Here is a 6,000-nt window from a genome sequence, read left to right on the forward strand (position 1 = left end):
CGCTAGTGAAAGACTGATGAGTCCAAATAAGAACAAAACCGGATTCCGACTACCGAAGCTTGTGGTCTGATGATTGAGTTTCTATTATCAGTCCTTTTGTTAAACTTGAGGTGGAATTTAAATAAAAAATTTACTTTGAAAATTCTAAGAATATACGACACAGGAGTTAGCAGAAATATTTAGCTGTCAGCTAATTATTTAGCTATTAAAAAAAAAAGGGTTTGCAAAGCAAGAAAGTCTATGCTTTGTCATTGTTAATATCTAAATAAGCAATTTTATTTGAAAAACATTTTAACAAGATAAACAAAAACTTTTTATAATTTTTTCAATTTTGACGACGTTTCGACTTCACATTAGTTGTTATCAGCAATAAAAGTGTGTAAAACAACTAAAATTAGCTTTAAAAATAAACATATAAGTCAAGTTGACTAAAATGTGTTTAAAACTATTATTATATATTACATCAAAACTACAAAACTAGTATGAAGTCGAAACGTCTTTAAAATAAAAAAAATAATACAAAACCTCTAAAAAACGTATTTTTAAAGTTTAAAAATCACCTCCTGTAGTTTTGATTTAACTTAGAATAAATTTAGTTGCTAGTTTAGTGTTTATTTTATGAAACCATGAATTTTTAAAGTATTTTTAAACATTTTGTGCAAACTTTCACAAACAAAGCCACCCGCTAAAAATATTTAATAAATTTGACCCAATACTTATAAACAACAAAGCACCATGATTATACATAAAAATTAAAATTATAAAGTTAAGCGTTTGAAATACCACTAAGTTAGACGCTTGAGAGGTTTTCACTACTAATATTAAAAGTGAAACTCAACAAAAACACAGAATCTCTTAAAATTATTGACAAGTGTTTCACAGTTCTCAGCTTACTAAATGAAAAAAAATAGTCTAAACCGTAAATAATTTCATTTAAACTTAATGTATTAATTGCTAACAATAAAATTTGAAAATTTAAGTTTTTAAAAAGTTAGACAAGGTCTACAATTAACAATCAAACAACATTTAACTTAATCCAAGTGTGAAAGAGTAAAGTGAAAAAAGAGAGTTATAACTAATCAACCGTGAAAGTTGCATCAGCTAATTAAAAGCTTATATATTTTTCACAGTTTTTTATATATTTTATTTGTACATAACGTAGCTTGTTAATTTAAAATAGTTTTTGTTAAATATTGTATAGAAAAAACTAGGAAAATTCTAATTTTGCCTTAATCTCCAGTTAGTGAGAAAATATATTTAAACCGGTTTCTTCACTTTAATATATAAGGTTTAATTATTGTATCCTGTCTTTTATTCTTTTAGAATCGTAGAAATTATTTAAACTGAAAGAAAAAGGTTATAAAACTACAAATACAATTTATTGCAAGTTACATAATTTAAACAAAGTCAAGCGTCAAAAGACTGTTGGTATTTGTTTTAAAAGTTTTCTTTAGAGAATTCTAGAATGTATTTTGTTAATTTAGTAAACATGAGATAACGGAAAAGAAAAAAAAATGAGAGAGGTCATACATGTAGGAAGGAATCATTTTTAATTTTGTGACATAGCAGTTTAGAATAAAAAAGCTACACAGCAAATAATTTGCTTGTAGCTTTGTATTTACCTTTTGTTTTTTGTAATAGTAATTTTATTTTCTTGTTTTTATGAAAATTATAAAATAAAAGTTACTTAACTTCATAAGTTTTTTTTTCTACACCAGACACGCTAAATTATTTATATCATTTCAGAAATTATTTTTGTTAGTTTTGTTTTAGAAATTTATTATTTATTCTTTTTAATTCTGCCAAATTATCTTTTTTAACTTTGGCCATTTGTTATTACTTAATAAATCTGATTTCTTTTCAGACAATGATCACTTTAACAAGTTATTTAGAAAACAAATCTTTGAAAATTTTAATACTAATGATATTTTTCAACAATAGTTAGCTTCTTGAAAATTATTGCTCACTACATTTTGCAAGTTACTTATTGGAAGTTTTTTTTCTAATGAGAAACTTTCAAAATATCAAATTACTTTTTTATGCCAATCAAAGCGTGTAAAATGTTATGTGAAATTGTATTACACAATTATATGCCCTACAGCGATTTAGCGTTACATATTAATAAATCTTACTTAGTATTTTTTTCAAATTGCTTATTCGACAAAAGTATAAAACAAAAATACTCACTTGTTGTGGTTGTTATACTCAACTCACTATACTGATCTTTTATTTTTGGTAGTAGCAAGATGATGGACAAAAATGTTCATGTATCGATCGTCACGAATGATAAAACTGTAGCCTTTACGAACATCAAATCACACTACTTGGTAAGTATTTTCAAATTCAAAACTGTTTTTAATGCCAGAGTGTTTTCGTCTAGTTGTTTTAAATGCTTAAATTGTACTAACTAAAAGAGTTTTTCTGGTAGCTGACCAACAGTGTTTTACGATTTATTATTACCGTCGTGTACAGAAATGTTTTTAGTGTCGATATAAGTTAAAAGGCTACTGGTCACCCTGTTTTCAAAGTAGTTTGGTATTAGGTGTAAGTATGAAAATTTTTGCAGTACCTCGTCGTTTTTCAAATCGAGCAAACACCTTTTTACTTCATTGTTGAGGTCGTACCAACTAACAAAGTCAAATTGTTTCTTTTGAAGTAAAACCCCATCTTTATACACAAGCATCTATAATCTCTATCTGTAGATGCTGAACATAGATTATATTCTGAAATGTCTTCATTTGACCAGAGTTAACGAAGTACTCAATGTTTACTACATTTATAAATGATACCATGGTAGACTAAGTGTTCTTTGGAATAAAAAAATTGTGCCTTTGCATCATCAATATTAAATTTGTATAACTTCAGCCACTTATTTTACTGTCTTCATAATTAATATCAAACAAAATATGTTTTCTTAGGATCTAGTGCACCAAAAAACCTTTTAACGTCTTGTTCAGAATTCTGGAAAATACGTTTTTGAGTGTTTAATTCCTAAAATTTCACCTTAACTTAGCTGACTCAAGTTCAACTTATAAGTTGGTAGTTATTTTATAAACTTGTTGTAAAAATCTTCTTTGATAAAATAGATTTAATAGTGAAAATAATTATACAGGTCAAGCAAGAGCTAAAGCTATTTATAAATAGAACTTATTTTCAAAACAACAACTGATACTTCAAATTTAATGACTAAGAAATAAATATTTACAATTTTTGCTCAGTTTAACCAACTTATGTCTACGTAAGGATAATTAGAAGTAGAAATCGAACAGCCATCAGAAAAAAGTTGCGTCAGCTAAATATAACAAATTTGTTACAGTTTTTAATTAGCTGTCACAAGCATTAAGTAGAATAATTGACAATCTTACTAAAAACTTACGATTAAGTAAAATATTTTGCTGGTTTTTAATTTGTCAACAACTATATTTCAACAATTTTTTTTTGTTAATTAAAACATCGAATATAAGTATTCTATTTGTAAACTTTTAAAATCGTAAAACTTCTTTAAATTTTTAAGTAAGTCTGAAATACCATTAATTAAAATTATTCTTTTTGCATGTATTTAACTTATCTCAACTAAGTTTTGAAAAAGTGGCTGTTTGTAGATTATTTTCATTTTCTTGGGAATTCTAGAACTTTCTTTTATTTTAATTTGTTAAATACGAGAGAGAAAAAAAAAGAAATTTTGACAAAAAAAAATGAATTCGATAGAGCTTACCGCTTTAAAAAGAATCATTTTATGTTTTAGCCCAAAAACTTGAGCCGTTAAAAGTTACGCAGAAATACTCACTTAGTCAAAAAAATAGTTATTTTTTTTATTTTAATGGAAAGGTTTCTGATTTGTTTATGACTTAAAAAGTATTATACAAACTATACAAAGAAAAGTCAATGTACACTTTATTATACGAAAGGTTTAAATTTTAATTTTCATTAGATTTCAAATTTTTTTTAATTTTTAATAAACACTTAAATATTTCAAGTTTAAATATATTTTTGGTTAAAATGTCAGTTATTTATTGATACAAAATGCTCAAGAACTTCCTCTCTAATGAAATTCTACTTGACATTTTATTGTCATATCTTGACGTTTCGTTGCATCAGTATTCAGTTTGAAACATTTCGTCAGTGTACAAATATGACCGTTTGTTGTCTGGCTCGTGCATTCAACCGTATCTAACTTTAAATAATCTCTAAAACAATGACAATGCAAGGAATTTAGCTTTGTCATTACAAGATATTAGTATTTTAGATGTTTAATTTTTAATAAACGAACTAAGTTTTGTTTAGTTATAGAATATATACCTCAGTGTTTAAACATTTGTCTCGTTTATTAAAAAAATACTTAGTTTAAAAGTATTAAAATTTATTTGAAGTTTGTGTTTTAAAAATAGTATTACCATTTGTTTTAAGTAATTAAAAATAGAGTTGTTACTTTTACTTTTTATTTGTTTAACATTTTAACTTTAGAGGTGTTTAAAGAAACTACAACTTTAGAAATTAATTTGAAAAGTATATAGTTAACATGTACATGCATCAGTGGTTAAATAACATTTTATTTTCACCATTTACATGTTTAGTTTATTTTACTTTTTGTTTATCTGATTCAATATCTTTTGTCATTTTTATGTTTTAACAATAACTTTTTAAAGATGTTTTTCTTATAATTTTTTTATAATAATAACATAGCAACTGAAAAGATGTTCTGACGAGCTTTTGACTGTAATTGCGTTCGTAACTTTTATTTCATTCGCTTGAGGGCGTTTTCTTAAGAATTATGTTTTTTTTTTCTTCTGTTATTTCAACTCAAACTTTTCTTTCAAAATATTTTCTTGATTCGTTCAAAAGACAGTTTGATTCAATTGTGCCTTTAACCTCTTTTTACAATACCTAATTAAATAAGCGTTTTTCGCTTTTCAGCTTGTCATGAGAACACTCAATTGTTCTTTCAATGTAAATTGTGTTTTTACTATTCATAGTTTTCATTCGTTAGTAAACATTTTGGTGTAAATAAGTGTTCAGTTATAAGTTAGTTTAACACTAGCACTTAGCATAAAAACAAAGGCTATAACGACGGAATTTATACTTCTATAGGCTAACAACACCATTTTTCAATAAATAACAACTTAGTGCTGCTTACTTAAAGACCCGTTAAAGTATTCTTAGTATTTTGAATTCAAAACAACAACTTAGTATGATGTGTAAATTTTTTAGATTTTAAGTTTTATCTGCATTTATTTGAAGACCAGACTGTGTTTCACATTAATCATTTTATTTTGGTCTATTATTGTTTTATAAGTAAGTCTTATCATATTATAATACCCCTTTCCAAATTTTATTGCCTTACTATTTTTTTCAAGCGGAATTAACTTTTTACTTTGTGTTATAATTTTTATAATATTATAGTTCGTATAAAAATACTGTATAATTTTTTAAATGAATCTAAATTTCAGTTTTTAACTAAAATTAGAATTAAAAGTTTCAGATTTTTAAAGATATTCAAAATTACACTTTTTTCAAACTTTAAACACAGTAAAATAAAATAATTTCAATTCAATAAATGGAAAATAAGTTTAGTTTATATATAAGTTTAAGTGAGTCAGTTTATAAAAAATTCTTTAAACTTTAAAATTAAAAATGCACATATTAATTAGATTTATAAACGTTTTGATATTTAATTTTGTACCATTATTTTTATATTCGTTTTAAAAAATTCAAGTGTTTTAAGGCTTTGTTTTAAGTTTGTATAGGTGTTGATGTTTTAGCTATCTCCCTGGGCTAAATGTAATAAAATGATTATGAAGAACAAACAGACTTAGATATTTTTTGATTTTTTTTTTTATTAGTTTTTCCAACCTTATTAATTAAACTACGATCTACTTAATTTAAATTATAATTCAAACTATTTTTGTTTTAAAGATTGGTTACTTTAATTTGAAATTTGTCTTATGGTACCACTTACTATTTGTTTAGAAACTAAAAGGCGCTTTATTTTTGCTTCTCTTA

This window comes from Thalia democratica, chromosome 7, assembly GCF_965202585.1.
Source record: "Thalia democratica chromosome 7, ktThaDemo2.hap1.1, whole genome shotgun sequence".
Classification (NCBI taxonomy): Eukaryota; Metazoa; Chordata; class Thaliacea; order Salpida; family Salpidae; genus Thalia; species Thalia democratica.